This window comes from Vulpes vulpes, chromosome 2 (assembly GCF_048418805.1).
Source record: "Vulpes vulpes isolate BD-2025 chromosome 2, VulVul3, whole genome shotgun sequence".
NCBI classification, from domain to species: Eukaryota; Metazoa; Chordata; class Mammalia; order Carnivora; family Canidae; genus Vulpes; species Vulpes vulpes.
This window is the reverse complement of record NC_132781.1, coordinates 17,561,234-17,573,526: the sequence shown is the minus strand read 5'-3', so window position 1 is coordinate 17,573,526 and position 12,293 is coordinate 17,561,234. Positions and strand designations below refer to the sequence as shown.

Below are 12,293 nucleotides of genomic sequence, written 5' to 3'. Positions count from 1 at the left end.
TGGAGATTGACCTGGGGTTTCCTGCTGGGTTGAAGATTCTGCCTCATTAGGGAGCTCTGCAGGCTCAGCTGAGGCCTCCTCTTGGGGGGAAGGTTTTACCTCTTCAGGATTCTCAGGGGGCTGAGCTGGGGTCTCCTGCTGAGTCACAGAAGCTTCAACTTCCCCAGTAGGCTCAGAAAGCTGAGCTGGTGGTTTCTGTTCGCATAGATTAGGCTGAGCTGGGGTGTCCTGCTGAATTAGGGAAGATTCAATCCCCCCAGGAGGCTCCAAAGGCTGAGCTGGTTGCTCAGTGGGGAGGGGAGCGCACTTTACAGTTACTCTGAAATGCTGCCATTTCCTCTAAGTTCTCAATATGCATGTCTGATTTTTAATTCACTACTGTGTTAGGAGGAGGCTACCTACCACTGAATCAGTGGTGGCTCCAAATTATTGTGGGAGGGGCTTGGGGGCATGGGGTAGGGGAGAGGTGAGCAATTCATTCTGGGAATGAGAGTCTGAAACCAAGGGACTAGCCCTCAGCTTACATTAGTATGGAAAACTTCCCAGTCCCACCTACACTCAACACACCTGTCAATCTAGAACAAGTAACCACCATTTCTCAGAGGTCTACCCCGTGTGCACGCCTGGAGAAGGCACTTAAAATGTTGAGGTCAGCGTGTTAAACTTTCTGGAAATACTGTAACTAGCACCCCGTTTACTTCCTTCACTGTCCTTTCTATAATCTGTTTCATTTTGGTCCGTGTTTATGGTCTGGCACAAGCTCTGGAGAACGTCCTTTTTTTTTTTTTTCTTTTCTTTTCTTTTCTTTTTTTTTTTTTTAAGATTTATCTATTCAGGGAAACAGAGGCAGAGAGACACAGGCTGAGGGAGAAGCAGGCTCCATGCAGGGAGCCCGATGTGGGAGTCGATCCCAGGATCCAGGATCACACCCTGGGCTGAAGGCAGGCGCTAAACCATTGGGCCACGGAGGTGTCCTTCCTTTTATTGATATTATAAATGGAACCATTCTTCCATTTGTTAATTAGTTATTTGTGGAACATAAGAAAGCTATTGCATTTTGCATGTTGAGCTCTTGATTTTGTGTCTAACCATCTTACTGAATTCTCATATCACTTCCAGTAAATTTTTTTTTTATTTTTTTAAAGATTTTATTTATTCATGAGAGACACAGAGAGAAAAGCAGATACACAGGCAGAGGGAGAAGCAGGGTCGATTCAGGGACCCTGATAGGGGACTCGATCCCAGGACCCTGGGATCATGCCCTGAGCCAGAGGCAGGCGCTCAACTGCTGAGCCACCCAGGCATCCCACTTCCAGTAAAACTTAAGTTGATTCTCTTGGGCCTGTTAGGTTGTCCATAAATTCATATGCAAATATGTTTTGTTTCTTCCTTTCCAATACTTAATTTCTCCTATTGCATTGAGAGGCCTGGAATCTTTAAAAGAATTTTTTTTCTATTGCATTGATTAGGACCTCTTCAACGTGATGAATAGTAACAGGAACAATAGGCATTCTACTCTTGTCCTTGACTTTATTTTTTTTTAATTTTTTTATTTATTTATGATAGTCAAACACAGAGAGAGAGAGAGAGGCAGAGGGAGAGGGAGAAGCAGGCCCCATGCACCAGGAGCCTGACGTGGGATTCGATCCTGGGTCTCCAGGATCGCGCCCTGGGCCAAAGGCAGGCACCAAACCGCTGTGACACCCAGGGATCCCTTGTCCTTGACTTTAAAACGATCTTGCTATTTAGGTTTCTGGTAGATACTTTTCTTTTTCTACTTCTAAGAAGTTTTATTAGGAATTACCTGTTGGATGTCATCTAAAACAGTCAATAAAATGTATTGCCAGCTGCACACAAGATCCCAAGTTGGGACTATGGAAGAGTCAAAGGACTACTAAACAGAAAGAATTCCTGCCCTCAAAAAAGGCTGAATAAGACTCAAAATACAAAGGAATGAATACAGATTTGGAGGCATGGTCATTGAGATGGGTACCTGTGATATGTTTTCTTCCAAAACAGATTTATTCTCATAGAGCAGCACCAGAGGAAGACGAAGAAGGAGGCTCAAGGTAAATTGGCAATTATTAAAGCAGAATTTCAGAACTAGATTTTAGAACTCCTATTTCACTCCCCTTGTTTTACACCCAGGAAACTACCAAAGGCAGAAAGAATATTGATTTGGTCTAATGCTTTGCCTGGATCCAGCCAAATTAGCTTCCCAGACAAATCTGAGTTAGAATGGAACTGACACAGAGCATCTACTATCACTACTCCTTTAAAGAAAAAGGGTGGAGACGGGTTGGGTGCACCTGTTCCTGCTGGTACTGACCATCAGGCCTGGCTACAGAGTCTTGGGCTAAGAGGGCTAGTCTTCAAGGCTGATGGAAGGCAGAAAAATAGGACTCCTTCCTGTAAAGTGGCAGGAAAACTTCCCTCCTCCTCCTAGTTTTTGATCCACCACTCTCCATTCCCTTTGTCCAGACCCCACAGACTTAACTGGGAGAGGCCTTAGGTAATAGTTTGTCTCTTCCTTTTATACTAAAGAAATGGAGAAGAAAGGGAAGGTAAATTGCCCCATGGGCATACTGCTACTGAGTGTCAGAAGAGGGTTCCTTTCCAGAGGGGCACTTCTCCTCTGATTATACTGTTCTTGGGCTACGAGCTACATTTTAGGTCACAACTCAGTACATACATACTGTAAAGACATAAGCAGGATTTTTAAAATATTTTTTAATTTCTTCATGAGAGACGCAGAGAGAGAAGCAGAGAGATAGAGGGATAAGCAGGCTTCTCTCATGGAGCCTAATGTGGAGTCGATCCCATGCACGCCCTGAGCCAAAGGCATTACTCAACTGCTGAGCCACCTGGGCGACCCAACATAAGCAGTTTCTAAGACAAACTTACTATACACTCTGATTTTTTCAATGTTGTTTGTATTCAAAAATAATATTTTAGGGATCCCTGGGTGCCGCAGCGGTTTGGCGCCTGCCTTTGGCTCAGGGCGCGATCCTGGAGACCCGGGATCGAATCCCACGTCAGGCTCCCGGTGCATGGAGCCTGCTTCTCCCTCTGCCTGTGTCTCTGCCTCTCTCTCTCTCTCTCTCTCTCTCTCTCTCTGTGACTATTGTAAATAAATAAAAATTTTTTAAAAAAATAATATTTTATGTTTTACTGCTGGCTGTGACCTTTAAGCTGATTTCACGACTCACTCACTCATTAGCCACAGCCTGCAGTGAGAAAGTCAGTGAGTTAGGTAACTTTGTTAGTTGGACTCGTGCATTTATTTGGTGTGAATCAACTTGTAGGATAAAGCAGCTAGGAAAATAGAAACACCTCTCTCTCCTCCTCTGCAGCAAATGATGCCTATGAGACAAAGCCCAAAGGGGACCAAAGTAAACTGCTTCTGGAGAGAGTAAGGTGCTTCTGTATTATACTTGCACAGTTTGTTCACTGCACGAGGGCACTTGGCCAATGGCCCAGGTGAGCAGGATGAAAATCTTGCTTATACTCAATGCCAACCCACATACAAAGGCCACTCCAGAGAAATTGTGGAGCCATTATGGACAGAGATGGGAAAATTCTGGAAGTCTAGAATGCATGGGATTATTTTCAGGATCCCAGGTCTGTAGTGATTTTGCTTCCTGTGATTATGGACTGAGATGTCCTAATAGGACCAGAGATACACATTGTGAGAGGCATGGGAAATGGCATGAATCACTAATTGTCTGCATATGTGTTTCCTCCAAGGCTCTTCTTTCATTCTCTGCTACATAAGAGATGTTCAATCCAACGTGAGAGTCAGGTAAGTCTGAGGAAGATAAAGTCCCATGGCTGGAGAGAGCAGGGGAAATGCAGAATTAACAATTCTGCAGAATTGAAGAGGTGGTGTATGTATACAATGGAATACATTTCTGTTGCAGAAACAGAAATGCAGAATTTCTGTTTTCTAGGAGGGCTTTTTCTGGAGAAGGCGGCCACTTTGCCTTAGGGACATGTACAGACCTCTCAATGCCAAACGGAAGAAAAATATGGCACAGAAGCTACAGGACAGGGATTCTTCTGATGAGGATGAGATTTTCATCAAGGAACCAGGGTACCTAATTGGGAACAATTTATAATTCTTTTCTAAAATGAGTTAATTATGAAGAGTTTAATTGTTCCTTTACATTGTTAAAGGCATTCTTTTTTGCAGAGAGAAATGTGATGCCCCAGCAGAGATGCCTCAGGCTGTCTATAAAATGTATTTTCTTTTTATTTTTATTAATAAATTTACTTTTTATTGGTGTTCAATTTGCAAGCATATAGAATAACACCCAGTGCGCATCCCTTCAACTGCCCCCATCAGTGCCCATCACCCAGTCACCCCCACCCCCTGCCCTCCTCTTCTTCCACCACCCCTAGTTCGTTTCCCAGAGTTAGGAGTCTCTTATGTTCTGTCTCCCTTTCTGATATTTCCCACTCATTTTTCCTCCTTTCCCTTTATTCCATTTCACTATCCTTTATATTCCCCAAATGAATGAGACCATATAATGTTTGTCTTTCTCTGATCGACTTATTTAACTCAGCATAGTACCCTCCAGTTCCATCCATGTCGAAGCAAATGGTGGGTATTTGTCGTTTCTAACAGCTGAGTAATATTCCATTGTATACATACAGCACCTCTTCTTTATCCATTCATCTTTGGATGGACAGCGAGGCTCCGCCTCCTCACCTATTAACCATACTGAATGCTCTCAGCCTCATCTAGTCTAAAACCGAGAAGTGGTTCTCACTCCCGGAGAGATTATTACCAGGGAAGCTGCCCCCACACACTCAGGTGCCACATCTCCACCAGCCATTTTTTATAAACGGCACCGGGCACTGAACCCGAACCTTCCCAGAAACGGCCACAGAACCCTGGCCCAGGTCAGTGGAGCTTGCTTCCAAGAGCTCCCTGTTCCCAGGCCAGCCCTGTAAATACTCCCAAAGTCCCCCTGGACCTGCAGTTAGTAGTACCTCTGCCGCCGGGCACTGCCCGCACACTCAGGCAGGCCCCAGGCTCCCCGCTGGACCAAAGCCTGCAGGTGAGAAGCGACCAAAGCAGACATCCCCCCTCCCACACACTTTGGACCCTTTGTTCTGAGTCCACCTGCAAAAGAAACGTCAACTCCACCGAGGAAAGCAAACACACAAGTACCTGGCGAGATGAGAAGAAGCAGATCCTGGAGCTTCCTGCCTCAGGGGCTGACGGGCGGGTACAGCAGAAAGTCCAGGAGGAGGGAGCGGGGAGCTAAAGACGCCCTGTTGGTATAAGATATGGTCAAAACACGTACACTTTTGTTCCTCAGAGCGCCCGGGCTGGAAGCACCACCAGCGCCCATGCCCTCAGGGAGGCAAAAATAGCGTAGACGTCACTGGTCTGCTTTTACCAGGGGGAACCTACCCTCAGGAGGCCAAGGTTCCGCGGATGGGGCTGTGGCCAGGCGAGATCAGGAACCCAGAAGCCGGGATCTAGGTGACGCAGACACTGCGAGAGGCGGGCGTTAGGCCAAGCTCCGCTTACGTCGTCATCGGTGACCTCGCTTAGTGGCCTCACCTCAGCAGGCGGATCTCCCTCTCCCTAGTGGAGTCGCGAGCCTCCCAGATAGCTCCCCAGCTGGCCCTTTGCCAACTCGGGGTCGGGGACGTTGGCCCCGCCCCGCGGCTTCTCCCGCCCCGCCATTGGCTCCGCGGGCCGGGGGCGGGGCCGAGCGCCCAACCGCCGGGATCGCGTCAGGCGCCAGGAGCGCAGTTTCCGGGTGTCGGTGGTGGAGAGGCCGGCGCGTCGGGTCAGAGGCGCAGAGGCTGCAGCGGCCAGGAGCGACCCCCGCCCCCTCCCCGCTCCCTCTGGTGACCCCGGGGTCAGGGGGGAGGGGGGGAGGGGCGGCGGGGTCGAGATGCGAACGGGCGGCGGGCGCGGTCCGTGGTCCCAGCCCCCTGGTTCCTTTGCGCCGTCCTGCTTCCGGACCCTTTGCCTTCCCTGTTCCAGCCCCGCACCCTGCCCCCCTCGGAGCCGAGCCTTCAGCCCGCACAGCCCCTGCTGACCGCCCCCTCCATCTTCTCCCGACGGGGACCCGCGCCCAGCACGTACCCCCACCCCTCACCTCTGGTGTTGCTGCTGCAGCCACACCCTTGAGCCCTGGTAGTCCAGTTCCAACCCCGAGCGCAGACACATCCTCCTCCGCCCTCTGAAGCATCACGTCCTCACCCCTCAGCCCCTGTGGCAATCCCGGTGCTCCACGCCAACCTCCTCTGAGCCCCACCGCCTTGGCTTTCCCCTTTTCTGACTCAGCTTTCTTATCCCAGTCCCCCAAGGTCTGCTCAGCCCTAACACCCCACCTCCACCCCCCCTTATTCAATGCCTGCCATCCAAGCGGATGCCCTGCTGAGCTCACCCCTTCTTGATAGCTCTGATCTCAGCCCTATCCCAAGTCTTCAATGCATCTTCTTGTCCACACCGACTCAACCCTTCACTTCCCAGCCCACCACATACTTTCTTCCCGCCTCCAGCCATCCTGAGAACACTTCATCTTTGCTAAACTGCGCCAGACTCTTGCCGCCCCAGTCCAACCACCCCAACCCAATCTTCTTAAAATGAGGCCTCCGTGCCCCCATCTCTTCCTCTCAGCTCTGTGCCCATTCTTCCCTTAATGCGGTCCCCATGTGATCTGAACACTTAGTGCAGTCTCTTGCCAGCCTCACCTGCTGCCCCCCAACAACCAATCCAGGTGCTTTTTCAGAGCCGGGTAGTTACTGAGTAGCTCGATTGGTACAGGGCCTCAGATGGTAAGTAAGTGTGAAGGAGTAGAGATCTATGTCCCGTGGGTCAAGAGGTTTTCCTGAATGTCTGGTCTCCTGTACCTGTCCTCAAGGATTGTGTTTCTAGCATTCATATTACGTTACTTGTGTTGGCTGCTGCAGTGGTACCTCATCATTGTCCGGAAAATGAGGCCTCAGGTTGAGAGAAAGTTATAGCAGGAGAAGGCTCTGAGGAGATCCTACCCTTTCTAGAAAACCTTTTTGGTGATAAAATGGGAATTTACAAAAAAATGGTGGTGATTTAACATAGGCTACCTAAAGAGCAAGGATTTCTCCAAAGCAGAGATAGGTATGACCCATAAGTACATGAAAAGATGCCTGACATCACTAGACATTAGACAAATGCATTCAAAATCACAAGAGACATCTCCACACTCTCTGGGACGCCTCCAATCAAAATGACATAATAGTAAGTGGTGACGTTGTAGAGAAATTAGAACCTTGGCACACTGCTGGCAGCAATGTCAAATGGTACAACCATTATGGGAAGGTATGGCAGTTGCTCAAAAAGTTAAACCTGGAGTCAACACACAACCCAGCAGTTCCACCCCTAGGTATGTACCCAGGAGAACTGAAAACGTCTGTCCACACAAAAACTTGTGTTTGAATGTTCATAGCAGCATTATAGCCAAAAAGTGGAAACAACCCAAATATCTATTAAATCAATGAATGGGTAAATAAAATGTGGGGTGTCCACACAATGGAATATTATTTGGCAGTAAAGAAGAATGAAGTCCTGTTACGTCCCACAGCATAGACAGGCCTTGGAAACATGCCAAGTGAAAGAAGCCAGATCCAGGAGGCTACACCCTGTATGACTTCACTTAGGCAAACTGTCCAGAATTGATAAATCCACAAGATAGAAAGTAGATGAGTGGTTGCTTGGGGTGGGGGGAGAGAGGTACAGGGAGTGACTGCTGATGGGCACAGTGTTTCTTTCTGAGGCAATGAAAATTAGGTAGTGGCTATAGTTTCACAATTCTGTGAATATACCAAAACCATTGAACTGTGTATTCTAAATGAGTGAATTTTATGCTATGTAAATTATGCCTCATTCAAGCTGTGGTAAAAAAAGAACATTGGACTTTTCAGAGAACATGAACCGTTTGGGCTAAAATAAAAATAAAACAGTAAAATATTTATCCATAACTCTATCAGCTAATAATTCCAACCAGTTTTTCTGCATTCCCTTCTAGTCCTTTTCCAAACACTCAGGACATGTTGACATGCTCAGATTATGACTGAACTGCCTTTAAATTTCCAAAGGATTTTATGTATATGTATTTTATAATTTACTTACTCAACAAAAATTCACTGAGTACTTATATGTGCCAGGAACCGTGCCAAGTGTCGAGAACACAAAGATGATTAAAAGACAAGTCCTGCCCTCAAGGTAATGCTCTACAGTGCTGAAGTTCAGGAGGTATTTTTTTTCCATTTAATGGATGAGGACATTAAGCTCAGCGAGGTTAAGTGAAATGTCTGAGGTGACCCAGCTGGTGACAGAGAAAGCTGACACTAACCTGGACCTATGCCAGGTGTTGTATCTTTCTCAGTGTAGACCATGCTCTTGTTTTATTTCTTTCTTTTTTTTTTTAAGATTTTATTTATTTATTCATGAGAGACAGTGAGAGAGCCAGAGACATAGGCAGAGAGAGAAGCAGGATCCATGCAGGGAGCCTGATGTGGGACTCAGTCGCAGGACTCCAGGATCACGCCCTGGGCTGAAGACAGGTGCTCAACCACTGAGTCACCCAGACGTCGTCCCTATGCTCTTATTTTCATGTTTGAAAACAGCACTTGGTGCCTCTTGACAGAGTCATAGTCATAACAAGCCTCACCGCTGCCCTAGGTGGATTGCCTGAGCTCCAATAGCTCTAATGGTGATGGAACCAGTACTTAAACACAGGATGTATGGCTATCAATTCACTCAAATTCGGTTCCTTTTTTTGTTGTTGTTTTTGTTTGAAGTTTAGTTTAATAATATAAAATATAAAATATGTTTGCAAAAAAAATGCTATCTCTGGATGATATAAGTATGTGATTTTTCCTTTTTTTCTCCATGCATTGTCTTTGTTTTCTATAATTAGCCATGAAAGTTTTGCTCCATGTCTATGTACTGTATAGATGCATACACATTTGTGGGTGTTTGTGTATTTGGCAATAAGCAGTTACATGGCAGGATCTTCTAAAGCCTGTGTTATCTCTGACACTGATAGGTCATCAAGAAGAAGCTAGTGGGATCCGTGATGGCGTTACAGAAGCAATAAGTGTCCTCGGACACAGTGGTCACTAGCAAGGATGGATATGCCAACACCAGGTGCAGTGCCCTTGAGGCCGTATTTATCCACGGCCTGCTCGCCAAGCACATCCGAGCTGAGACTGGAGGGAAAAGGAAGAATAGCAGCCACCAGAAGCCTCTTCCTCAGCCTGTCTTCTGGCCCTCCTGAAAGCTGTCACCCACAAGTGAGATCAGCTGGAGACCTGTGGGTGGGGGAGGAACTTCACAGTGTGGGACTTGGGGCTCTCCTTGTCCAGCGGCATGGGAAAGCAACAGAGACACTCTGTGTTCTAGAACGGAGACGGGGCGGTAGGGGTTTTGTTAGACTAAGCCTCAGGAGCCCCTCCGCCCTCAGCAATGGCTAGGGGGTGCTTCAAGCCCATGTCTGGTCACCTTTAGCAAGAGCCACCTCTGTACCACAGTGTAGCAAACTTCAGTCGTTGCAACAGAGAATGTGTGGTCCACTAAGCCTAGAACCTTTACCATGTGGCCCTTTTACAAAAGAAGTTTGCTGACCCTGCCTTAGAATGTTTCAACAGCTATATTATACTCCGGACAAGGTATGGCATTTTTTATAAAAAGTGGAATCCAGAGTATCTGAATATTGACCCTAGGACGCTTGCCTCTGTGGCCCTGCTGCTAAGTGCCTGGGCTGTGGAGCAAGTAGCTGGCACTATTCCTCCCGGGGCTACTAAACTTCTAACTCTACAAAGTTGTTTCTTCATCTTTAAAATGGAGACTCCCTCATAGGACAGTCTGAGAATCCAATCAGATGCCGGGGAGTGCACTGCACACATAACAGTGTCTGGTAGACCCCTGAAGCGGCTTCTGAGCACTGAGCACATGACATAGAACTTTTGAACATCAAACGTGAGAATATTTTTATTTTATTTATTTTTAAAATATTTTATTTATTTATTTATGGGAGACACAGAGAGAGGCAGAGACATAGGGAGAAGCAGGCACCCCGCAGGGAGCCTGCTGTGGGACTCAATGTCAAGACCCTGGGATCATGCCCTAAGCTGAAGGCAGACGCTCAACCACTGAGCCACCCAGGCACCTCTAAGTGGGAGAATTTAGATAGAACATACTGGAAAGGAGCAATCTCTACCTATCCACTGGGCTGGTGGCGTGATTTGGGTTCATTCACCTGTTGGAGTCCTCGTTCTCCCTCCTTCCTCCCATAGGCCAGCCATGTGTCTTTGTCATGTGTCTGGCTTTTATCTTTCATGAGTCTTGTCATTGGAAAATTCCAGCTGCAGGTCACTGAATCAGTGACTGTCCGCCCTGGGTGGGAAGTGTTGTCCTGGGCGTGATGGGAAAACTCAAGGGAAGAGGGTCAGGATGTACAGACCAGTGCTGGGCAGTGGTATGAGGAAGCAGCAATCACTGAACACATGCAAATGAACAAATACTCATCCAGCACCATCCCTCTGAGAGCTGGGCTGGAAGTTGGTCTTTGCGTATCCCCAGACACCAGCTCTTCTTAGAGGGTATGTCTTAAGGGTAAAGAGTGTCATCAACATTTAAGAGTTCACTTAATTTTATTATATTTGTGACTTAAAATTAGGCATATATACCATGTGCTTATACCTCTTACAACCTTAAAATCACGACATCTACAAATTAAACATAAAGTATAAAACACATAACATTCCAAATGAGAGGTATTAATTTAATGTTTTCTGGAAATCAAATTGCAGTTTGCTTTGTGAATAGAGGATTGATGCCCTGAATGGCTTCTTTTGTGTTGGTTGGGTCTGAATTACCTCGACCACTGAGTAGCAGGACTCCAGTCCAAAGGTTAGGAATGTGGAGTCAGAAGATGGCAGAAGAGTAGGGTCCCCAAGTCACCTGTCCCCACCAAATTACCTAGATAACCTTCAAATCATCCTGAAAATCTACGAATTCGGCCTGAGATTTAAAGAGAGAACAGCTGGAATGCTACAATGAGAAGAGTGCAGGCTTCTATCAAGGTAGGAAGACGGGTGGGGGTGGGGGTAAGAAATAAAGAAACAAAAGGCATCCAAGGGGGAGGAGCCTTGCGAGGAGCCAGGCTAAGGCTGGGGAGAGTGTCCCCAGGACTGGAGAGCCCCGCCTGGAGAAGCAGGAGCTTCACCAATCTTCCCTGAGGTGAAGGCGCTTGCAGGGAGTTAGAGCAGGACCTCAGGAGGGGCGGGGATGCCCTCAGGCTCCCCGGGACACTAACAGCACCTGTGCACCGGGGAGAGCGCCATACCCCCAAGGTTGAGCTCCCTAAAGGGCTGCAGCGCACGCAAGCACGGCAGGGCCTGGGAGCAGCTTGGAGGGGCTCAGGCCGCAGCTCCGCGTGGAGGGGGCTGTGTGGCCCTGGGAGCAGCTGGGAGGAGCTCTGGAGGAGGCTCCGTGCAGAGGGGGCTGCGCGGCCCCGGGAGCAGCTCCGGGGAGGCTCAGGCAGCGGCTCCACGGAGAGGGGCTGCGCAGCCGGGAGCGGAATCCAACAGCGCAGGCCCGGGAGCACAGGGCGCCAGGGACACAGCCCAGGATCCGACCTCCCCCCCGAGACAGGCAGAGGCCAGGAGGGCACAGGACAGCAAGGACACTCCTGCCCCAAGCTGAGCAGATCAGCGGCCCCGCCCCCGGAGCATCCAGGCCCTGCAGACTGAGAGCTCCATAGTGACTGCCGGAGCTGAATCCAGGGCTCCAGAGCTGGCCGCCAACACACCGGTTGTTCCTCCTGGGGCCTCAGGGGGTAAACAACCCCCACTGAGCCTCACAGTGGCCACCCCGGACAAGCAGCTTAAACATCTTTCACTGAGCCCTGCACCAGGCAGGGGGCTGAGCAGCTCCCCCAAGTGCTAACACCTGAAAATCACAGCAGGCCTCTCCCCCTGAAGACCAGCTAGACAGGGGAAAAACAAATTATGGACCAAGCAGCACTGGAAAGTTCCAGGGGAAGTCGAGGGACTTACAGTATACAGAATCAGAGGATACTCTCCCTTGTTTTTTTTTTTTTTGTTGTTGTTGTTGTTTGTTTTTTTGTTTTATTTTTGTTTTTGTTTTGATTTCTGTTTGCTTTCCCAGCCCCCCTCTTTTTTTTATCTTTACCTTTTTTCTTTTTTTCTTCCTTTTTTCTTATCTCTTTTATCTTCTTTTTTTTTCCTCCTTTCTCTTCTCTCTTTTTCTCCTTTTCCCA

At 48.1% G+C, this 12,293-nt stretch overlaps 2 long non-coding RNA genes across 2 annotated transcripts in view; both read left to right on the top strand.

Annotated features, from left to right (window-relative positions):
• LOC140597726 (uncharacterized) overlaps positions 1-4,087 on the top strand; it is a 97,769-nt gene extending 93,682 nt beyond the window's left edge. The window contains exons 3-4 of the long non-coding RNA XR_011999612.1: positions 3,748-3,802; positions 3,951-4,087. This is a non-coding gene — a long non-coding RNA (uncharacterized lncRNA). The remainder of the gene's footprint in view (positions 1-3,747; positions 3,803-3,950) is intronic.
• Positions 4,088-5,733: 1,646 nt separating this feature from the next.
• On the top strand, positions 5,734-10,858 carry LOC112912516 (uncharacterized). The gene is made up of 2 exons (XR_011999611.1): positions 5,734-5,868; positions 9,057-10,858. It is a non-coding gene; the product is annotated as an uncharacterized lncRNA (long non-coding RNA).
• The last annotated feature ends 1,435 nt before the right edge of the window (positions 10,859-12,293 follow it).